Source organism: Sciurus carolinensis, chromosome 8 (assembly GCF_902686445.1).
Source record: "Sciurus carolinensis chromosome 8, mSciCar1.2, whole genome shotgun sequence".
NCBI lineage: Eukaryota > Metazoa > Chordata > Mammalia > Rodentia > Sciuridae > Sciurus > Sciurus carolinensis.
In genome coordinates, this window is record NC_062220.1 from 134,355,681 (window position 1) to 134,380,700 (window position 25,020).

A 25,020-nucleotide genomic window follows, 5' to 3' on the forward strand; every position below is an offset into this window, starting at 1 on the left:
GATGTGTTTCAGAACCTGCAGATATGGCAGACCATATGTAAGCGACTTGAGCAGCTGCAGGTTTGAGATCCTAGGGGGCTCCTGGAACCAGTCACCGCCCATGAATACTATAGGATGACTGCAGATTCTTTTCTATTTAAAAAAAAAAAAAAAAGCAAATAACACAGAAAAGTTAAAAATGAAATTCCTTTATGGTTACCCCACTTCTGGAGTTTGTTTATTGTGACTGATTGGAGTATTCTTTAAAATGGAACTCTTCCTATGGAATTGCACACACCCACATGCAATTATATGCATATTGTTTCATTTCTTTATTTCTTTTTTGGTGTTGCAGGGGATTGAAACCAGGTCCTCACACATGCTGAGCTTGTGCGCTACCACTGAGCTACACCCCAGACCCACGTATCATTTCTTAAATAAAAATGGGCTTTTTTTATGTGCACTGTTCTGCAACATGCTTTTCCCTTAATGCTTATATACTACTATTACATGTGCACTTACTCTTTTTAACCTCTGAACTGCTGTCCCATTTTCAGTGTTACTGATTTCAAGTTGTTTGCATACTTTGCTACGTTGTACATTCCTGTATACTCTTCTTTCTCCACCCCTGTATTTCAGTAGGACAAATAACCAAAAGTAAAATTGCTAGATGAAAAGATGTTTTCATTTAAAAATGTTGATAGGCAGTGCCACATTGCCACCAATGAAGTTCTGTTGTTATACTGACACACCCACACAGGTTCTGGAGGTGCCTGTCTTCTCTTCTCATACCACCCCTCCCAACACTTCGCTTGAAACATGAAAAAAAAAAAAAAAGTGTAATTTAATTTACATTTCTTTTTGGGGGGCAGGATCCTGGGGATTAAACTCAGGGGCACTGGACCACTGGGGCCTATTTTATATTTTTTTAGAGACAGGGTCTCACTGAGTTTCTTAGCACCTTGCTAAATTGCTGAGGCTATCTCTGAACTCATGATCCCCCTTCATCCACCTACCCAGCAGCTGGGATTGCAGGAGTGCCCCACCATGCCCAGCTTAATTTACATTTCTTTGATTATTACTGTGGTTGAAAATCCTTTCACCTGTTCACAATCCATTTATACTTCTGTTGTATATTTACCTCCTTTGCCTATTTTCATGTCTTTTTCCACTTTTCTTTTTGATTCATAAATACTCTGTATATTTTGGATGATAGTTTTTTTGTAGTATAAAGGCAAATATTTTCTACATTTGTGTCTATCTTAGTAGTGCTTTGTGCAGAAGAATCAGTTTATTGTAATGTTACTTTGATCAAAATTATATATATCTATAATTTAAAAAGCCAAATTTTTCTTCAAAGCTGATAATGAAAAACCACTGTCTCCTTCTCACATCTCTACTCCCATTCCCAATTCCTGCTTCCCAGTGGCAACCACTTTAAAGTGTTATAGATGTATTCTGGGATTTTTTTCTCTGTATTTCTAAGCAGCTGTTTATACTGCTATCTGAATATTTCAATTTAAATGAAAAATGAGACTTTAGCTTTCTTACCTACCCAGCTCACATTTTACCCCCAGCTTCCAGAAATGGTTATATCATAATTTTTGGTTAGCTCAACAGACAGTGCTTACGTTATTATATGTATGTTATTCACAGCTGTGGCTTTCAGAGGAATGGGACTAAGTTCTCTTTCTGAGTAACATTTTATTTTCCCTGGAGTCAATAATTGCTTCATTTTTTTTATTAATTCTTATAATTCATTCTCATTTCCTATCCCATAATTTTAAGTATCCTCTCACTATGTTCACATCTACCAGGTAATCTGTCAACTTAATCTTTTTCTTGAAACCTCCCTACAGAATCCCTGTGTTCTGCTGCGAAACACGATGAGATACCATTTCACACACATGCACCCCTATGCAGTTATGTACACATCCCATCTTAAGTAAAAATGGGATTTTATCAGATGTGCTGTTCTCCACCACGCTCCTTTCATTCGGTATATTTATATATGGTTAGTGTAGATGTTCTTTTTAATCACTAACTGTTATTCTCTCAGCCTCCATTGCAGTTAACATCATCCTGGAGGTTTACATTTTTGCAGCAAAATTAAGAGACTTTAGCTTTCTTACATACACACACAATAAGTGGCTTTTTTTTTAGTTTCAGCATTTTGTATCATATTGAAAATCAGATTTTGAAAACATTTGTCCATATTTCTATTGGTTGAACAGTTACGATTTTCTGTGTAAAAAAATCTGAATTATCTTGTTTTAAAGAATGAGATGTGGAGGCTTCCTTTTTTTTTTCTTTTTCAACTTTGAGTCACTAGTCTCCTGTCCTGTGTCATTTTATTAGGTAAGTAATCCATCTTCCTGCACTGATTTGAAATGCAGCCTACATAATGTATTGTGGATTTGTTTATTTATTTATTTGTTTTTTTGAGATCCCTCTATTCTGTTTCATTGATCTGTCTATTCCGGTCCCATATCTCAATCATTGATTTGCAGTAGTTTTACAGTTGATTTTAATTCTGGTAGGACAAGTTTCTTCAAGACTCCTTACCTTCTCCTGCTCTGAATTTCCCTAGCTACTTATTGAATCTTTGTGCTTCTAGATCAGGAGTTGGAAAAATTTGAACCTACAGATCAAATCTGTTTGTTTTTAATAATCGGAAAGCTAAACATGATTCTTAATTTTTTATTTGTTGGATGGAAAAGAAGACTATTCCTTGACATGGGAAAATTATATGAAATTCAGATTTCAGTGTGTATAAGTAAAGTTTTGTTCAAGCACATATTTACTCATTATATATTATCTGTGGTTGTTTTCATGCTACAAGACAGTTGAGCAGTTATATTAGGCTGTATTGCCCACTAAGAAACTTGACAGAAAAGTTTTGCCAGCCCCTGTTCTAGATCAAATTTTGAACAATTTAAAGGGAATTCTATTTGAATTTCATGTAATATATAGATTTAAATTTTAAGGAGAAATAACTTTGCAATATTTTTATCAAAGAACAAAATAGATCTTTCATTTATTCAAATTTTCTATTATCCATTAGCAACATCTATTATATCCATTAACAATATTAATATAGTCATTATTGGGATCTTTTACCATATTTTCTTCATATATATTTAATTCATATAATTCTTTTAAAATAAAATATACTCACAAACAGTGAAGATATGTCATTTTATGTTACTGTCTCAATCAGATAAATGAAACAACAAAGAAAATGGAAATCATATACTTGGCAAAAATATAAATAATGGTAGAAAAATTAATTTTCTATCATTTTAGTTTATCACTTTTTTAGATATCTTGTTGCTTGCTGCAACATACACTGTAAATATGGATCAAAGGCAAAATGACTCACTTTCTTATTAAAAATTATTTTTATTAAAATATATTTGCATTTATTAAATTTTTAAACAGTACAATAATGCACAATATAGAACATAAATGAACTCAAATAAAAACTATCATACTAACCTTTGCCACAACATATTGCCACTATCAACTGTTTGGGTATATTCTTGTAGTTTTCCTTTATCTTTCATAATGTTCATATTTTTAATGTTACTATAAAATTTAATCACATTACAGATATTACATATGCATATTACATTTTCATATTACTTATCTATAATTTAGTAGGATATCCTTCTTATAGATCTGCTTCTGGTTGTATTAGCTACACAGTAATCAAGTGTATAATTCTACCTATTCCTTTTGATGGACTTTTGAGTTGTTTCCAGATGTTTTCTATTACAAACCATGCTGTAATTATCATTATAAATAGCAGTATGATTCATTTGCAATTCATCTGCTGTGACTCTAGAATATTCCAGTTTAGGGACCCACTTTCTTCATATACTCCTAGCATTGTAAAAGACCCCTCACTTTAGTTTTAAAAACATTATTAATTATTTACTATTTATAAAGCACTGTGCTAGCCAGAAATCATTTTTGGTTTTTGTTTCTTTAATAATGAAATAGTCCTGGTCTCGATGTTACAGCCTAGTGTGGCTGGCCAGTGTGTACCCAATCAATCATAACTGTTACTAATTATGTAGTTTGTCAAATGTTAATCATGACTGTGCGCTGATAAACTTATTTGCCTTGGGCTTCCAACAGATTGAGGGAGATGGGTTGATAAGTATATGAAACAAAGTGCACATTAAACAGCACATTCTGTTTATTGGTGGGCTTGTGCCAGCAAAGATCTTTTATCTGGTAGGCAAATACATATATTTTAACATAGAGAAAAGATTAAAAGATGTAATATCCTGTTGGTATCCTGTAGTTACCAACATGCTATCTGGTTTCACTTTTCATGTGCTGAAGTAGCATCAGCTTTGAGAAATGGTGAAAATTGTTATATAAGCCTATTTTTTTAAAAAATAGATAATTCATAAACTTTTTAAAGATCACTAGATTTCACTAGACCTGCGATCCTATATTTTACTAGATGTGATAAAAAGATTACAAAAAGTTAATCAGTAAGTGGAAAAATGTTAACCTTTATTAATAACGTAACAGGTATATTGGAGTACTGTTCAGTGTCTTATCATATATACCTTTTGACACACCCATTTCACTTGTAGAAATCTATCATAGGGAAATAATTATGGGTACAGCACCACAATCTATTTACAGAACTCTTTCATCATTACAGGGAGAAGAATCTCTGTACCCATTAAGCACTAACTCAGCATTCCCCTACTTTGCCAAGGTAATCTCTTACCTTTCTCTTCCTATGAATTTGCCTATTCTAAATATTTCATATGACTGGAAACATGTAATATTTGTCCTTTGTGTCTGAATGATTTAATTTAGCATTATATTCAATCAGAATTTCAACCCTTTATGTCTGAATAGTGTTCTATTATATTTTCCTCATCCTGTGTCTGTCAATGGACGTTTAGATTGTTTCAGTGTTTCAGCTATTTGAATAATGCTGGTATGATCAGTGGTGTATATATATGTCTGTTTGAGTCTCTGTTTTCAGTTCTTTTGGTCATATAATTAGAAGTAGAAGTGCTGGGTCATGTGGTGATTCTGCGTTTAGGTTTTCAGGAACTGCCTGTTTCCAAAGAGGCTTTACCATTTCCCATACCCACCAGCAAGGTACAAAGTTCCAAGTGTCTTCTTATCCTTACTTGTCATTTTCTGTTTTTTTTTTTTTTTTAATTGTAGCCATCCTGATGGGTGTGAAGTGGTATCTCACTATGGTTTTGCATTTTCCTTATAATTATTGATGTTGAACTTTTTTTATCTGCTATTTGTACATCTGCTTTGGAAAAAAATGTCATTCAAATCCCTTGCCCATTTTAAATTGTTTTGTTTGTCTCATTGTTAAATTTTAATTAATGTTCTGAACGTTAAACCCTTATCTGACACCTGATTTGCAGATATTTGCTGTCACCTTTGACAGTGTCTTTTGATGCAAATAAGTTTGATTTTATTGAGGTCCAGTTTATCTGGTTTGTCTGTAGTCACTTGTGCTTTCGGCGTTGGAATTGCCATTGTTGATGTTCACTTTAAATTTTTTTTTGTAATTGACAAAATAAATATTGTGAACAATTTAAAGATTTGATATATTTACACATTGTAGAATTATTAAATCAAACTAACATTCTGTCACCTGATTGCAACTGAAATTTCATATCCTTGATACTTGTCCTGACTGCCCTTGGTCCCTGGTAAGCAGTATTCTACTCTGCTTCTCTTGAGTCTGACTTTTTAGAGTCCACATATAAGTGAGACCATACAGTTTTGACCTTTCTGTACATGACTCATTTTACTATCTTTTGTCCTCCCTCTGCCCCCACCTGCAGTGCCAGGGATGGAACCCAGGGCCTTGCACGTGCTAGGCAAGTACTCCACCACTGACTCCATCCCCAGCCCTTATCTTTTACCTTTTTGATGAGCACTATTCTTACAGGCGTTGAGATAATATTATGGTTTTAATGTGCATTTCCCTAAATATTTTGATGTCATTTTTAAGAAACCATAGCCAAACCCAAGGTTATAAAGATTTATCACAATTTTTAAAGAGTTTTATAGTTTTACTTGGGTCTTTAATATATATTTTGAGTTAATTTATATATATGGTATAAAGTAAAGGTCCAACTTCATCCTTTCATATACCAGTATCTAGTTGTCCTAACATGGTTTTTTGAAGACTGTTCGTTCCCCGGTGGATTTTCTCAGTGCCCTGTTGTAGATTACTTAGCTATAGGTAGCGAGGGTGTATTTCCAGAGCTCTCACTTAGCCCATGTGTGTCCCTCCACTGGTAACTATGACACCGCCTTCACTTCTGTTCCCATCTTTTCTTTTTTTTTTTTTTTGCGGTGCTGGGGATCGAACACAGGGCCTTGTGCTTGCAAGGCAAGCACTCTACCAACTGAGCTATCTCCCCAGCCCCCACCTTCACTTCTGTAGCTGTGTACTAAGCCACAAGAAGCGTGGGACCTCCAACTCTGTTCTTTTGCAATGTTACTTTGGCTATGCTGGGTTTGATTTCTATACAAATTTTAGACTGAGTTTTTCCATTTCCTCACTAAACACCATTAAAATTTTGATGGTAAATGTATTGCATCTGTATGTTGCTTTGCAAGCTTGACAATATTAAGTTTTCTAGTCCTTGAACACAGGCTGTCTTTCCATTTATTGAGGTCTTTTTAGATTTCTTTTGGCAATGTTTTGTGATTTTCATTGAACGAGTCTTTTCCTTCGGGAGTCTGAGGATTGAACCCAGGGCTTCCCACATGCTAAACATGCACTGTACCAATGAGCTCCAGGTCCAGCTTTCAATCGTACAAGTCTTCATGCCTCCTCGGTTAAGTTTGTTCCTAAGTATTTCCTTCTTATGATGACATTATCAATCAATTGTTTCCTTAATTTCCTTTTCAGGTTTGTTCATCACTAGTATACAACTGATTTTCTGGGTTGATTTTGTATTCTGCAACATTACTAAATTCATATAAGCTCTAACAGTTTTAATATGTGTGTGAATTCCTTAGAGTTTCCTAGATACAAGGACATCAAGGCAGAATTTTTTAATGTAATTTTTTTCTGAATAAGACCAAAGAAAATAATTTATGCCACATGACTGTGTCCTTTCAGTTTTATGTTTTATGTTTTGTTTTGTTTTTTGTTTGTTTCTTTTGATTAGGAAATCATTTCTATTTTTAAAATAAGGAACACTAGTCATAAACATAGTAAAATTTCTAAAGGAAAATTAATAAACTGGTATACTTAACCAAACTCTAATGAGTAGTAGCAGGTATGCTACAGTTAAAAGGACATTAAAAGGTAAGATTTAGGACTGGGATTGTAACTTAGTGGTAGAGCACTTGCCTAGCATGGGCGAGGTACTGGGTTCAATCCTCAGCACCACATAAAAAACAAATAAATAAAAAATAAAGGTTAAATTCTTCAAAAATAAGATTTGTGTTAACAAATTCATTATCAAGGTTTACTAAGAAAACCTTTCCTTAATGCCTTCAGTTGAACATTTTAAAACCTGACCCTGCTTATCAATCCATTCCCATTATCATTAGGAATAAATTGAGGGTCATCTGAGAAATCAAACAATTAGAGACAATCTCTACGTCATGCACCCTGATGTCCATCCCCTCCCCTGTGGGATGGTGGCCTGAGTGCGTCCTGGCATCAGTGCCTCCTAGTGACTCTTCTCTTCCAGAAAACATCCCAGCAGCTACAAAATTATTTTGGGTCAATCATTTATGGTGACCTCGAAGGACTATCCCATCCAAATTTACCCTCTCCGTTATTTACTATTTCTGCCTCCTTTGTCATTTTTACTTACATTTGAGTTCATTGCACCACAAACAAGCGTTTTCTCTCATGTGCATTTACACATTCTCTCTTTTCCCCAGTTCTCATAGTTACTTCAAATGATTATTCAGTCTGGTTTCTGCCATTTTTAGGTCCTCCTCTTTTTGAGGGAGAAGAATTAACTTTTTAAATACTAACTAAATATTTCAAACTTGTAGTCTATAACCAATATCCGTGGACCTCTCCCTCTCAGAACTTTTTAAAGACATTCACCACATAGGTGAAGTATCTTCTGTATTCCTTCCAGATCCCTTTCCTTCCCATCCGCCCCAAATGCATTCACTCTCCAGAATTTGGTGTAAATCCTTTTCTTTGCCATTTGAAATTTTATTTATACTTCCTTCTACAAATAATATTGGGTTCTTTATAATAAATTTATATTGAGTTTATTGATTTAAATATGACTTTTTATCATGTAAGTATACCACAGTTATCCTTTCCCCTATGAACGGTGTTTAAGGTGTTTCCCATTTTTCACCATTACAATGTCTTCATTCATGTGTCCATGCAAGAATCATGAGTGCACACCCTCAGCTTTACTAAATATCACTAACTTATGCTGATAAAGTGGTAATAGTGATATCTCCTTCTACTTTATTTTTGAGCAAAAATATGGTCTTTATAATGACTGATAAGCTTTGTTATAATGGAAAAGACACTGAATGAAATTGGATGGCGTTTCAGCTTCAGAACCAATTGCTTAGTTAACCTGAGTCAAGTTATTTCATCTGAGTCTCACTTTCTTCATCTCCAAAGTAAGGTCAGATTGAATATGACCTCTGATGTCTTTTCCAACCCTGATGTCCTATAGTTTTAGTCCTAATCATGTCTATATCAAAAGAAAAAAGTCATACATTTTAAAATGAAATTAAGAACTTAAGTAACCAGTCCCTAAAATCCCAAGTAATCCAAAAGTTCATTCAGAATATTGTCCAAGTCTCTATTCACCATGTCATTTTTATGTAATTCTGTAATTCAAGTACAGTTTAAAATTATTTCTTAATTTAATGTATTCTGATCTGCATACATAATTAGTTGATTTTAATGGCACTTTTTAAAAGATATTGAAGATGCAATATAAAGTTTTGAATTTTCATTAGAGTCAAAAAACTCTTTTTGAACTAACCTAAAAACCTAATTTCTATATGAAACATTGATTTGTGGCTAAAAACATGTTCAGAGTTGCAGATATGTAACTTGGAAGTGAACATTTGGAACTCAACTCTTTTGCAATTTGGAGACTTCCTGTAACGTTAATTTCAGGAAATCCCAGGCAAATATGCAGTTACTGCTCTAAAAGATATATAGGTGGTGTGTACAATGGAAATTAAAATGTCACTGCTAAATGATTTGCATGTTGTGGGTTTGGAAGGGCTTAGAACTTCCTTCTTAGGCTTTTTCTCCAGTAGTAGACTGCTTCATTTTACTGCTCCTGGAGAAAGGCAGTATAAGAGGCGTGGCAAGGAGAAAGTTTTCACAAACATTTTGCAAAAGGGCAAAGACAATTTCAAGGGCAGTGAGTCTCAATAACATCTTTGGCTGAGTCATTAAATAAGAGAGAGCATAACTCTTCCAGGTTGATTTCTTCAGAAGTTGTTCTTGGTTGTTCTTTAATATAAAAAGTTTGGTTTTCATTTCCTCAAATTTTTGCTGCAGATTTCCAGGCATGCCTATTGTATAAAAAATTTTACCACTGATTTATCTGATCCAATCTTATAATGAGGTTGCTGTTGATTGAAAAAAAAAAAAAAAAAAAAAAAAAAAAACTCTTTAAATATTTGAGGGTCCCAGTCTTAGGTGAAGTACAAGAGGCAGTTTTTCTCTTTCTTTGTAATAGAGCTGAAAATACCTTCTTCTATAATGCCTTGCCTGACCTTCCTGCTAGGATCCAGATTACCCCAAGTTGGTTATCTGTCTATGTATGTTTTCAACTCTCATTCTTGTAAAAAATTTATTTTGTTTGCTTTTAACTCTTTTTAAATGGTTGTTTAAATTCTTTTCTAGATTTTTTCCCTGGGAAAGGATAGGGATTTTTTTTTTAATCAGTTTCATTTTCACTCTAGATTTTTAATACAAGGCTCAACAGAAGAGAGCCTCACAGATAAGCACTTTTGATTGATGGATTCACATCTGCTGTGTTTCCCCAAATGTATTTTTTTCCTCCACAGTCTTTCAGCACTCTCGTGATGATTTTGTTGTGTTAGATCATGATACTACAAGCCTCTGGTTAAGATTGGTGTTACTCAGAAGCCAAAAATAATGTCAGAGTGTAAGGTTGTGACAAAAGCTGTTAGGGACAAACAAAAACTCGTAGTTGAAGTGATACTCTCCTTTTTCTGTTGATTCAACATGCAACTGCGGGTAATTAGCTTTGCTTTCATTTCTTCATTTGTACAATCAGGCGAACTTAAGCTGTCTTGTAGATTTTGTGAATAAGTTGATGATAAAACATTTGTAGGTTGTAATACTTGTTGAAATAGATATTAGTAATAAATCTTTACTAAATAAATTATTGGAGAAACTGTCTCTTTGCCATTTGCCACCTCCCCTCCCCAACCCCAGAAGAATATCTTACTTTATTGTAATTGTGCAAGGCATGGCTGTTTGTGAATTACAGAAACATTACGGGTAACTGTTCTAATCCAAAATTATAGCATTGCTGTATATGGTTTTTCTTTCTTCCTTCTTGTTCTTCCCCCACCCCCCGCCTTTTTGTAGTACTGAGAATTGAACCCAGGGCCTCACACATGCTAGGCAAGCATTAAAGTATATTCCCAGACCCTTTTGATTTTGAGACAAAGTCTCACTAAGCTGCCAGTGTTTGCCTTGAATTTGAGACCCTCCTGCCTCAGTTTCCTGAGTTTCTGGGGTTATAAGTCTGCCTGCTTTGCTGTACCACCACCCGATCCTGCTGAGGATGGAACCCAGGGCTTGGTGCATGGTAGGCAAGCGCTGTACCTCTGAGCTACACCTCCAGGCTTCATTGCTGAATATGTTCAAAATCACAATTGCTTATTTAATTTAACCAGACTTCTTTCCTAGACTTTTAAGTAATGCTAATAAATGTTAAATTATAAATTAAAATTTTAAAATCTTAATAATAGGGAATCCCTTAGTATTTAATCATCTCATCTGTTTTGATTTTCCATAGCTATAATTTTTGTCTCAGGCTTCTCATATAAAATAAGTAGTAGACACATGGAAAATATTTGATGATAAATATTAATTTTTGAACCAGTAATTCAAGCAGAATATTGGAATTTGGATAGTTCCAGATTGTAAATATTCTCAGACTTGCTCTTGAACCTTTTTTTGCTTTGATGACTAAAGAATTTATTTTTAGTCTTTGGAATTCATTAACTGAATTAGGATGTATCTCAGTGCTTAATTCTATGATTACTGTCCTTGGAATACTGTGGTATTTTCAGTCAGTAGTGTCAAGTCTTATTTCTAGAAAGTTTTTTTTAATTACATTTTTTTTTTTTTTTTTTTTTTTTTTTTTTTTTTTTTTTTTTTTTGCAGTGCTGGGGATCGAACCCAGGGCCTTGTGCTTGCAAGGCAAGCACTCTAACGACTGAGCTATCTCCCCAGCCCCTTAATTACATATTTTTAAATTATATTTACATTATCTTCTTCAAGGATACTGATTATGATATGTCATGTTTCTATCTACAACTTTGTCTTTTTTTTTTTTTTTTTTTAACTTTGTTTGGGGTTCTCTTCTGTTGCTTCTTTCAACATTACCAGATCTTTGTGCTACTTCCAGTGTATACTTCATTTGCTTTAGTAGTGATTTTAATTTTTTCTTTTCCTACATATCTCTTAATTTCTGCAGAATCATGTTTCATTCCCTGTTTTGGCTCATTGTATTAACTTTTGTTTTTGGCCCCATACCTACATGTATTAATTTTTTTCCAAATTTCTATTTGTGCATTATAATTGTACTAGTAGTGGAATTTGTTGTTACATATTCATACCTGCACACAATGTAACAAATCCCCTTGTCCCTCACTCTGGTCCCTTTCCCTTTCCTTTACTGATCTCCCTTCAGTTTTCGTGAGATCCCACCACTACCTTTCCTTTTTCCTCTCTAGCTTCCACTTATGAGAAAAAAAAAAAAAAAAAAAATGACCCTTGACCTTTTGAGTTTGGCTTATTTTTCCTAACATAATGTTCTCAAGGTTCATCTATTTTCCTGCAAGTGATATGATTTTCATTCTTCCTTATGGTTGAATAAAACTCCACTGTGCACATATACCACATTTTCTTTATTCATTCGTCCACTGATGGACACCAAGGCTGGTTCCATAGTTAGGCTATTGTGAATTGTGCTGCTCTAATCATGGGTATGCATGTTCCTCTAGAGAATGCTGATTTTAATTCTTTCTGTGTGTGTGTGTGTGTGTGTGTGTGTGTGTGTGTGTGTGCGTGTCTGTCTCTGTGTGGTGCTGGGGATTGAGCCCAGGGCCTTGTGCATGTGAGGCAGGCACTCAACCAACTGGGCTATATCCCCAACTGTTTTTAATTCTTTGGGATAAATACTGAGGAGTGGTATAACTGGGTCATATAGTGGTTCCATTACTATTCTTTTGAGGAAACTCCATACTGATTTCCATAAGGATTGTACTAATTTACAATCCCACCAACAGTGTAAAAGTGTTCCTTTTCCCCCACATCCTCTCTAGTGTTTATTGTAATTTGTATTCTTGATGGCTGCCATTCTTACTGGAATGAGATGAAATTTCAGTGTAGTTTTGATTTGCATTTTGCATCTCAAATTACAAAAGATGTTGAACACTTTTTCATATTTGTTGTCCATTTTTATTTCTTCTTTTGAGAAGTGTCTATTTAGTTCATTTACCCATTTATTAGTTGGATTTTTTTCAGGGGGGGTGTTAAGTTTTTTGAGTTCTTTATATATTCTGGATATTGATCCTCTGTCAGAAGAGTAGCTAGCAAATGTTTTCTTCAATTCTGTACATTCTCTCTTCCCTTTCTTGTTTCCTTTGCTGGATAGAAGCTTTTTAATTTGATACCATCCCATTTATTAACTCTTGGCATCGTTTCCTGAGTTTAGGAGTACTAAAGTCATTGAGAAAGTTCTTGCCTGTGCCTCTATGTTCACTTAGTTGACTCTGTGTTCACTTCTAGGAGTTGCTTAGTTTCTGGTCTAATTCCTACATCTTTGATCATTTTTGAGTTGTGTTTTCTGTAGGGAGAGAGATAAGGATATAGTCTCATTCTTCTACATATGGATAACCACTTTTTCCAGCACCATTTGTTAAAAAGGTTACTTTTCCTCAATTATGTTTTTGGCACCTTTGTCAAGGATCAGATGACTCTCTCTGTGTAGATTTGTCCCTGTAGCTTCTATTCTGCACCATTGGTTATATGTCTGATTTTATGCCAGTACCATACAGTTTTTCTTACTTTATCTGTCTTGTAATTCAAAGCCAGGTGCTATGATGTCTCCAGCATTGATATTTTGGTTTAGAATTGCTTTGGCTATTCTGGGTCTTTTATTCTTCCAAATGAATTTTAGGAATATTTTTTCTAGTTTTGTGAAGAATGTCATTGGTATTAATGGGGAGTGTATTGAATATGTATTTTGATTTTTGTAATATGGCCATTTTAACAATATTAATTCTGCCTATCCATGAACATGGGAGGTCTTTCCATCTTCTCATTTCTTCTTCAATTTCTTTCTTCAGTGTTCTGTACTTTTCATTGTAGAGGTCTTTCACCTCCTTGATTAGATTTACTCCTTGGCATTTTATTTTTTATTGTGAATTGGGATTATTTCCTCATTTCTTTCTTAGTGGATTCATTATTGGTGTATAGGAAAGCTACTGATTTTTGTATGTTGATTTTTTTTATGAGCTCTTGAAGTCTTCTGGAGAGCTTTTTGGATGTAATAAGTGTACAGTTGTGTCATCTGTAAACTTCTATTAACTCATCTCTCTGCCCTGAGCTCCTGTTTTATATAGAAATTACTTCATTGGGCTTTTAAAATTTTAATTTATTGGCAGTATATTCTGACATAACTTCCATCTGCTGTATGATAAAAATATTCTGAAAAGAGTTCTTCATCTATCACTTTTCCCAATTTATGTTTTGTTGGATTTTTTACACTGTCTTACCTGTGTATGATGCTATTTTCCTTTTATAATTTTCAAACACCACATGAGATTAATTTTCATGTGTCTTTTGGAACTCCTGTGGGAAAGGACTCAAGGCCATGTTTTAGACTAGCAAGCGTCTTCCTCGTTTCCTTGCAAAGATCCTTATAGCAATTTAATTTGTTAATTCTTTTAACCTTTATTTTCACCGAGACAATGTCTTTGCAGTTTTATTGCTTTAATTTTGAAATAAAATGGCCAGTATAAATCTATTTTGAATTCTTATTAATTATAATGTAAAAGTTCCTGCATGACTATATATATGAAAAACATGCAAGAAAAAGTAGATTATAGAGAATCTGTGGAAATGTACACTATTTTTTTTTTTTTTTTTTTTTTAAGATATAGCCAGTAGCTATTACCTAGGGACAAACTGGGGTAATGACATAAAATGTCTTATAAATCTGACTCGCTTTCCCATGCTCTAAATCTAGAACATGTTAAGGTTGCCACCATTGTGTGGTTCTGCCATCCTGTGGTTTGCACACTCTTGACTTCTTTCTTATACTTTAAGTCCTTCCTCCATACTCTCCTCTGTAATAGGTGAAAAGAACTCTTAACATCACTAAGCAGATGTGGTACCTGTTTATATCACTGGTTGCAACATAATATAGGGTTATTATAAACATTTCATAGATTAAGTAGATATTTTAAATGCACAGATTACAGAACTCTGTCAAAGCGAAACTATGGATTGTTTTTTGTTTGTTTGTTTGTTTGTTCTCTTTGCTGGGAATCGAACTTAGGGCCTTGCCCATGCTAGATGAGCGCTCCTCTACTGAGCTCCAGCCCAGGATAATTATTATCTTTTTTGTTTGTTTGTTTTAACCATGAACTCCATGAAAAATGAGGTACGAATTTGGAACAGACTGAATATTTCTATTTTAAATATTCAAGGATGTGCCCCAAGTTCAGTAATTTTGCTAAGACATGACACAGATCAAAATAGAAGCCTCTTTGAAGCTTACCTTATTTGTATGTTTGGAGAGGTACATATTTCACATTTCAGAAAGGTCTATACATCACTCACCAAATGGCTAAACCAATTAAAACTGCATTGTTAGAAAACAAAGATCTTAAGTGAGAGATGAGTTAGGAGCATTTGCCTATGGGAAGAAAGAATAAAAGAGTTAAAGAAGAGATCCAGGCAAAGCTCCGGATCTGAACTGCAGCTACTAAGTATGGGTAGTCTCCCCGCTGCACACAGCCAGGAGGAAGATCACAGTTTTAAGGCAGTGAGGGGATTGTTTCAATAAGTGAAATGAAAGTAAAGAGATGACAACTTAAACATCTCAGGACTATGGTCATACATATTTTTTCCTTTTAAAGTTTCCCCTGGGATGTCATTTTTAAACAATAGAATCCAACAATGGAGAGAGAAAGCTTCAGAAACTAAAGTTGAGAGCTCTATTAAGACCATCCAATCACAAGTTCAAGGCCAGCCTGGGCAACTTTGCAAGACACTGGTCCAGAATAAAAAGGACTGGGGAGGTAGCTCCCCAGTACAGGAAAACAATAATGCCAACAACAATTTAAACATTAAAATCCAAATAAAAGGAAGTGTATGCTAGCTTTTTTCCTAGTCTTCACTTTTTCCCAGAGTCATTTTGGATGGCATCCTTGTCTTGTAAAAGTATGGGTACACTCAAAAACCGGCTACTGGGAATCAGATGCCACTCATAAAACATCAGAGAAATGACAATTGATCTTCCTGTCTTACCAGGATGTTAATATAATTAAATGTGATTAAATATGTGAAAGTACTTTATATAAATGTAAGTGTTTAATGTTGTTATTTTTAAGATGTAAAAGGAGGCCAAACTTGAACTCAGTAGCCTGTTTTAAGCAGCTGCTAGGAACATGTACTGGCAGCTATCACGGAGTGCCAAACCCCTTTTTACTACAGCCAGTGCAAATGCAAACAGGTCTTAAAACTACTTGTGGAGCAGTATGTAGCCTAGCATTTTTAGCATATGAGTAATAAGATACCATTTCCTTGGGTAGAGTCAGAATTTAGGAATCACTTTTTCAAGGAACAAACTTCATTAACAGCTCATGGAGGAAACTGTCACCTCTTGCCAGGGGTGGAACTGTATTCTCAAATGCTTAGAAATGTGTCTGACAGCAGAAGGGAAGAAAGAGTGGGTAGCTGGCTACAGCTGCTCCCCTGGACCCTGCAGAAAATACGCACACATACCCACCCTCACCCTGCCCTTGCTACATGAAACTGTGTGTAGCAGTTTCTGTTTCCAGTTGCAGTTCCCTTTCATTCCTGTTTAAAACAAAGATGGCAGACCAAGGGGTTAGTCCTAGGAGAAGGTGTGGGATGGGGCATAGATGGCAGTAGGTCACTAAACAATTGAATTCCTGCGGAAGCAAAAGATTAGGGTTAGACTACTAGTTGATTTCCAACCTTTGGTTTTTGTTTTTACAAATGATTTTGAAAAGAGAATATGAGGACACCATGGTGAGGGGGCGGGGAAGGTGGAAAGCTGATTCATAAAGTGGTGAAAAGCAGTGCTGAGAAGCTCACTACTTCTGGCACAGTCAGTCAGAGGGACGCGTCAGCAATTCCTGAGGCAATGGTACAGCCTATATAGTCTAGTTATGAGTATCGTTATTATTCAGCTTCAACATAATTACCCATGTGTTTTGAACTATCTAGAACAGTGTTATCCAACACAGTAGCTGTTAACCATACAGCTGTTTACATTTTAATAAAATTAAAACCATAAATTCAGTTCCTCGGTCACCTAGCCCCCTTTCCAGTGCTTAATAGCCACTTATTGAAAATGACTACCATATTGGACAGTACAAAGAAAAACTGTTTCCATCATCATGGACTCTTCTGTTTGAAAACACTGATCTCAAACAAACCCTGAGAGCGAAAGTTTAATGTCAACTATACTCAATTTTACAGGCTGGGGTTGTGGCTCAGTGGTAGAAGCACTTGCCTAACACGTGTGAGGCACTGGGTTCAATTCTCAGCACCACATAAAAAAATATAAAAAGAAAGGCATTATGTCCATCTACAACTAAAAATTTTTAAACAAGAATATACTTTATTTTACACTCAAATAATTAAAAGTCCATAGTCCAATATATAAAATAATTTCCTTTTAAAGATCAACCTACCATTGTGTCTTGACTATTCTAGGAATAAATAACATTTTCAAATGAACACAAAAACTGTTTCACAAAACAAATGGTCCACAAAAACTAAAGTCTTAAAGCAGTGTGGATGCTATCTCTTAGAGACTTGTAACATGGTCGTAATTGCAGATTACATCTTTTTTACAGGACATTGCAACCATGTAAAGTTACTGAAGAATATTTAGGGAATTCCTAACTGTAAACATAAGTTATAGTAATTTTTATAAACAGGGTTATGAAGAAATACTCAATTACCATACCAAGAAGTCCAGGAAGATGCAGCTGATAATTCAAGCCTGGAAGTCTCATTTTGGCTAGCGTGTATTGTGGTCAGCCTAATTCACACAGCCCTCTGAGGGTTTAGTGCTCAGTATGAGAAATAGCACCAAGTGTGAAGCTTCTGGAGAACAAAAATTAAGGGGAAGTATGTGCCCTTTAGTTTTCTTTAGTGGAATTTCCCTCTTGGTGAATGAAATGTAATTCAGCCAGTTGAATCACTGAACGATTTTATTGCGTTGGAACTCATAAAAGAATTTCCTCTGAAAAACACTGCTTGCCATTTCAACAACTTAAACCCGTCGCCTATTCAATCACTTCATAACAAAGTCGTGTAGATAATGACTTAGCTGACACAGTGCCAGGGTTTTCAGCACAGTGCTGCTGGCATGCAGCAGCAGAAGGGAAGGGCAGGAGCAGTTGGGTAAAGAGAAGGACCAAGAAGAGCCAGCTGCACTTTATTTATTAGCATTGAAAACAGAACTACAAGGAAATAATTGAGAACTGTATGTGGAACCCACCTTCCAGAAACTTAGTCTAATCAAGAGAACCTGATTCATCCAACTTGAGAGGAAACTTGCAAAGTTAATATTAACATGAGAAAAAAGAAAACATCTTTCACATGTATCAGTAGAAGTACACAGTTGATACACAGTTAAAAGTCAGTGCAAAAGAAACTTGACAATATTGTTTGGTTGCAACAGAGTTTATTGGTTCTTCAGTCTTAGAGCAACCGTTTTGGTTCCCCATCACCACCGCTGCACAAAGGCGACCTGCCAAACACTGTTTCAGGCAGTGCTACAGTAACCAGAGCAGACTGAAACACCTGCCCTTAGAGAGTTTACCTTGTAGAAGGGGAGAGAGGGTAGAGCATTAGGAGGTGATGAATGCTGTGAAGTAGGAAAGCAGAGAAGGAAGATAGGGAACAGATTGCGTTTTTTTTTTTTTTTTTTTTTTTTTTTTTTTTTGCGGTGCTAGGGATTGAACCCAGGGCCTTGTGCTTGTGAGGCAGGCACTCTACCAACTGAGCCATATCCCCAGCCCCGGATTGCGATTTTAAGAAGAGTTTGTAATAGGTCTTTTATTAAAATCATATTATTGGCCTATAGAAGCTGAAGTTGAACCAGCCAAGTCCTGTGGAGTGAAGGACTTGTGAAGGTGAAGGGAATTCAGTGGAAGTAGGAGAATGGCAGAGGTGGAAAGGAAGGAACAGTGTTTATGTGTTTCCTGGTCCTGGATGCTTCCTTTGTGTGGGATTACATTTCTCTTTTTGGTAGGGTTGCTTGGCCCTTGGGATAAATGGGATGGTGGTGTTAGAGATGGTATTCCTTGTAATGGAGCACATTTCCACTCATGTTCCCCTGAGATCTCAGCACACACCGTGCAATTACGAAGGACCCTTTTACAGAATGAACTTGGGATACTGGACCTTTCACTTGTGGGGAGAAAAGTGTTGCTCTATCCTCTTAAAATCCTGAGAGATCCTTGTGATTAATGACAGTCTGTCCCCATCTCTCTGTCTCATACAAGTTTATCAAGTTGTTCTTTTGTTCATTCATTTATCCCATGTTCATTGAGTAGAAGATGCTTTCTTTTTTAAGCATATATATTTCTTGAATTGCCATGTTGTTGTTGTTGTTGTTGTTGTTTTTAATGACTGTTAGCTGTTCTTGTCTTATCCTTTCCTCTGACCCCTTCCTTCTTTCCTTCAGGCAAGCCCAGATCTCCTCTTAGCTAAACAAACGGTCCTTGATCCTGCTACTTGCTTATCTAACTGGAGAGTGAGCACCCTTGAGCCTCTTTCCTCCACCTTTGTCTCCTTCCATTTTTATTCCCTCATCCCAACCCACCCCTATTCTGATTAAGTGAAACAGTTCTCTCTGAGATCACCAGTAATTTCCATTTCTCCACCTGCCGATGGTCTTTTTAAAATCTTTATTTTAATTTGCCCATTTGGTGTTTTGGAAAATCTCCCACCTTGCATTATATTCCCTAAATGAGATAAATGAAAGTCTGTCCTAAGGCCTGCCCAGGAAGGCACTCCACAGAGGCTGGCTGCATGTGGTGGACTCGGAGTGCCTGACATCATCCTGGCTCTCCTCCAGCCCCGTGCCCTACTCGTTGCACATACCCAGTATATTCTGACTTGTTTTATGATGAATTAAAGAGTAAATTATTCACTTCTCTGTTTCCTTACATTGTTTTTTCTTCCCTTTCTGACCTCAAATATGTTTTTAAGAACTTGTGGGTCCCCAGTAAGGTCTCAAAAAGAAAAAGAACTTTTGTATTAGTTATTGCATTAAAGCTTTATAGTCATTGTATAAAACATGAGACCTTAGACCAGGAATTGAACCCAGGGGCACTTAACCACTGAGCCACATCCACTGCCCCCGTTTGTATTTTATTAGAGACAGGGTCTCCCACTAAGTTGCTGAGACTGGCTTTGAACTTGAGATCCTCCTGCCTCAGCCTCCTGGACCACTGGGATTACAAGTGCACATCACCATGCCCAATTAGAACTCTTAAGTGACTTATTGGGGTCACACAACTAGCTAGTATATGGTAGAGCCACCAGTTAGTTACACTGAGATTGTTCTGGAGTATCCAGTTGTCAACTCTCTACCCTTACAGAGTCCATTCATTCTCCTGATATCAGCCAGCAGTTTTATGTTAGTGACCCTGAAATTCTTGGCTTTAAAAATGGACATTCTGGAGCTGGCACAGTGGTGTACACCTGTGCTCCTAGCTATTCAGGGGCTGAGGCAGGAGAGCCTCTTGAGTCGAGAGGTTCAGGGCCCGGCCTGGGCAGCATAGTGACACTCTGACTCTTTAATTTTTTTTTTTTTTCCAATTAACATTCTGTCCTGTTCCCCAGCTGCTGCTCTGGGTTATCTGGCCATCATGTTGAGCTTGTTTAAAACACTATGACCTCAAACCATGCTCTCTTTTCCTGATTCAGTCAGTGGCAGTCTCACTGTCCTAATCACCCAGACTCAAAATCATCTTTAACTTCTTTCTCTTTTCCATTTCCTTATCCTAACTCACGTCAGCTGATAAAGCATGATTCCCAAGGGGAATACAAATACATGACTAATCCTGCCATGCATCTACCACAGGTAGCAGAGTCGATCTGAGAAGTGTCTGTGTTACTTCCCTTTAATTAATAACTGATTTTCTCCTGTCACTTTAGAAATATACTGTGACAAGACTAATGAGAACTGTTGAAATTTTTACAGTTTATGTGAAACTACTACTTTACAGTTGTGCATGTTGAATAAATGACAAATACCACTAACTTACCAATTCTTCCTACAGTTGTGACTGATTTTGTTTTTGCCAAATTGCTCATCCAGAAATCTCCAGAAGACATGTCCTCAGGTTCTGTTGGGTGGAACTGGGTCACATACTTATCCCTGGATCAATCACTGGCAATTGCAATTAAAAGGTTACATGCCTAGGTTACACCTATTAAGCCTCACCCTCTCTAGAGGGGCAGAAAATTGTTCTGTCAGCAGAATAAAGGGAGGGATTGGCTCTCTGGTAGAGGAATAACAGACAGGGTCTGCCAGAACATTCTTTCTTCATTTTGGATTTGTCCAATTCAGAGCATCCACATCTTGGCAATTAATCTTTCCAAATATAAATATTGTGATTGTCTTCTTTAAGAATGAATTACAGGACTGGAGTTGCAGCTCAGTGGTGGAGCACTTGACTTGCATGTGTGAGGCACTGGGTTCTGTCCTCAGCACAACATAGAAATAAATAAGTAGAATAAAGGTATTGTGTCCATCTGCAAATAATAATATTAATAATAATAATAATAATAATAATAATAATAATAAAGAAAGGATTACAACCCCTGTCAACCCAGTGACTCAGGAGGCTGAAGCAGGAGATTCACAAGTTCAAAGCCGGTCTTAGCAACTTGAAAGAGACCCTGTCTCAAAATAGAACAAATAGGGCTGGGGGTGTGGCTTAGTGGGTTCAATCTCCAGTACTGCAAAAAGAAAAAAAGAGTTCATTACAATGCATAGAACTTATATAGAATATTTGTTGTAAGAGATAATTTAAGGAGTTAGAAAGGTATCATCCTGTTGTTTTTTTTAACATACCATTTATAGGAGTATCAATAGATACAGAAAACAGGAACTTGCACTTAATTTGGCAATAATAGCTAAGAGCTAAAAAAAAAGTATTGATTTGTGACTTGATATATGACAGCCACCCTTCTAGTTGAACTCTCTCACATAATCCCTACAACAATCTATAAGGGGTGGGTGTTTATACTTTTCCTTTTGTACCCACTAGAAAACCACAACTAGGAGAGGTTGTCCAGTGCTGCAAGCCAGTAGCAGAAGCACTTAGTGGTTCAGAACAGGAGTAATCTTGCATCTGAATTAATGTTCTGGACTAGCGCTAGGCTGCCCTCAGCCTCGGACAAGAACAAGCCGGTGCCAAAACCTTCCAGGATGCACTATCACTTATCCTGAGACCTGGGGCTCTTGACCTAGTTTTCCCTCTTGACAACGGTTCTGCCTCCCACCACCTCCAGCAATGTGGCTGTGATCAGTGAGGTGAGGATGGTGCAGGTCACCCTGACTTCCTGTCCCCATCTGTGCAGAAAAACCATGTTTTGTTCCCCCACTTAGGAGTGAATCAGGACAGAAAATGACAAAAGACACCTACTAGAAAAATACCCCAAAGCATAAAGGTATTCTGAAGGAGGTATTTTGAATTTAAGTTTTGTTCGTACGTGATGTAATTCCATGAGAGTTCAAGGGAAATATTCTGAGAAGAAAAAACAGGATCACAATATGACCATCACCAGCCTTTCTTAGTATTGATGCACTCATTTTTGTCTTGAATTTAACCTTGAATTTTTTGATGTCTGCTTCTGGCTTTAATAACTACAAGGGGTTTTGGTTTTGTTTTTGTTTTTGTTTTGTAAACAAATGGGATACATGTTGTTTCTCTGTTTGAACATGGAGTAAAGGCGTACCATTTGTGTAATCATAAATTTACATAGGGTAATGTTGTTTGATTCATTCTGTTATTTTTTCCCTTCCCCCCACCCCTCCCAGTAATAACTGCAAGTTTTAATTTAAAAATAGAATAAGTGTTGGACTGGTGTTGTAGCTCAGTGGTAGAGCACTTGCCTAGCATGTGTGAGGTACTGGGTTTGATCCTCAGAACCACATGAAAAACACAAATAAATAAAATAAAGGTATTGTGTCCATATACAACTAAAAATGTTTTAAAAAAAAAGTGTCTCACTAAATCCCCATTCCCTAATTCTTCTGGCTTGGGGAGCAGTCTGGCTATAAAGGACAGGATTTATTAATATTACTACAGTGCTGGGATGGGAACCCAGGACTAAGCAATTGCTCTGTACCTCTGAGCTATATCCGTAGCCCATAAGCATTTATTATTAAATTCCCTCTATACCAGGCACTCTGCTAAGTGTTAGAGTTTTTCATTTCTTGCTTTTTTGTTTTTGTTTTTGTTTTTTTGTTTTTTTCCTTCTGTTAACTATTTTACTTTGATATTTCTCCCTCCATGCAACTTTAATGGAGCCTCCCTTGATGGTGACATTTGCAGCTGCTGGTGGCATTATACTATCAAACATTTATCAAGCACCAAGAAAACCCAGGCAGGTGTATATGGAGAGGGAAAGAAATGTAGAACTAAACCATTCATATTCCAAGGAGAACTGGATTTGGTTATTTCTGACTGTAGGAGAGAGGTAAAAAATAAAATAAAATACCCTGCCTCTCAGGAGGCTGAGACAGGAGGATTGTGAGTTCAAAGCCAGCCTCAGCAACTTAGTGAGGCCCTGAGCAACTCAGCAAGACCCTGTCTCTAAATAAAATACAAAAAAAGGGTGGGGACATGTCTCAGTGGTTGAGTGCCCCTGAGTTCAGTCCCTGGTACCAAAATAAATAAATAAAATAAAAACATAAAAATCCAAAGCAAGGAGAGAGGTGAGCAGAGAACAAGGCAATAGGTTAGGCTCCTGACACATGAAAGTGCTGAGGAAGAGAAAGAACAATAGAGTTCAGGAATAAATGGGTTCTTTGCAAAGTATCCCCTACTAAAGGTTTCCTCTTTCTGTGTGTATGTGAAATTATTTAGAAAACTTGTTCTGCATTCATTTTTATTTAGGGGAGCTTTTAGGTTTGTGAGCTTCCTTCACTCTGCTAGTCCTTGCCTCCTTGGTCCTCAGATCCCAGCCCTCCCACACCAACAGTGTCTCAGTATTATCTCTGTTATTGCTTGATATTCAGCTCACATTTACTTTCTCAGACTTTTGGAAGTTACCAGACAGATGCAAATTCAGTGCTGTGCCTGCCAAAGTGCCGAGCAGAAAAGAGACTTTCTTTTACACCTTCCATTTTTGGAGCCTTTGGTCCTGCCCTTTGAGTCTTTGCTAAATAGAAAATGGGAGATGGTTGTTGTTCAGATGAACACGGGTGCATTTGCATTACTGGACTTGTTGTCTCTAGTTCTAAAAAGATTCTTTATAATTTCCTTATCATCAAAGAAGCTGCCTTGATTTCCTTTGACGATGGTTCCCAGCTGACATTGTAGACCTAGCACAAAAGCAGTTCTTAGCCTTGTGAAATGGCTCTTGCCCAGCCATCCGCTTTATTTGCACATACTAGGCTTTAATTACAGGTTAAGGAGATGGATAGAAAAGAAAACCCAAAATACCCACTGTCCCCAAATTGAGCTCCAGCAGAGAAGCTGACCATCTTCAACAGAGACTTGCAGGAGGTTCGTGTCATAACTGGGAGTCTTTCCCCCTAGTTAGCCACGAAGGTAAACATTTCAAGTTTTTTTTTTTAAATAATCTCCAGTAATTTAAACATAACACAAATAGAACTGTTAGTGATTCACAAAATTGTAAGAATGCTTAAGTACCTTGGACCTATTGAAAAGCATCTCCAAATGTATTTTGTGCCCTTTTGGATTTGCTCTCATGGGCTATTATTTATGGATTTTTAAAAGATGAGCACTGTATTCTGAACTCAAGATAACTTTAAAAGGCAAAAGGTTGTATAAGAGTGATCAGTGTTTGTATTAAATTGAGAGAAGTTGATCTGTGTGAAGGGAGGAAAGTGCTAAAACACACAAATATTCTTTAAAGATTTTGGAAGATTTTAATGTGTTTTGTATTAAAGGGGGCCTTTTTTAATTTGAACTTTTCAGTATAATCAGCCTTTAGTTTAATCTCATCTTTTAAACTACAATCATGCATGGCAAGCAGTCCTTACCCATTCCTGGGTTCTAAACACCATCATAGCTCTCAGCCTTCTAACTGACTCCCTGCTTCAGTTTACTCTCAGCATGGCAGAGTGATTCCTTAACATGGAAGTTAGATTGTGGTGCAGTTCCCTTAAAACCCTGTAGTAGCTCCCTGTTTCAGAGTAAGAACTGGAATTCTCACAATAGGATTCCCTATAGAGCTTGTTCGTTCCGTTTCTCACTCCGCCCTCCCTGGTCGGTGAGGGCCTTTGCACTAGCTGCCCCTTTGCCTGGAAAACTTCCCCCAGGTGTTGG

General features: G+C 36.5%; 1 protein-coding gene across 5 annotated transcripts in view; it reads left to right on the forward strand.

Moving 5' to 3' along the window:
• The window catches only part of Taok3 (TAO kinase 3), a 170,605-nt gene that overhangs the window by 38,155 nt on the left and 107,430 nt on the right, over window positions 1-25,020 (forward strand). For 3 of the 5 annotated variants that reach the window (XM_047560814.1, XM_047560812.1, XM_047560815.1), the window contains exon 2: window positions 4,664-4,720. The exons of the other annotated variants lie outside the window; for them this stretch is intronic. The gene's annotated coding sequence lies outside the window, so the exon portion shown is untranslated. The remainder of the gene's footprint in view (window positions 1-4,663; window positions 4,721-25,020) is intronic. 5 annotated transcript variants of the gene reach the window in all.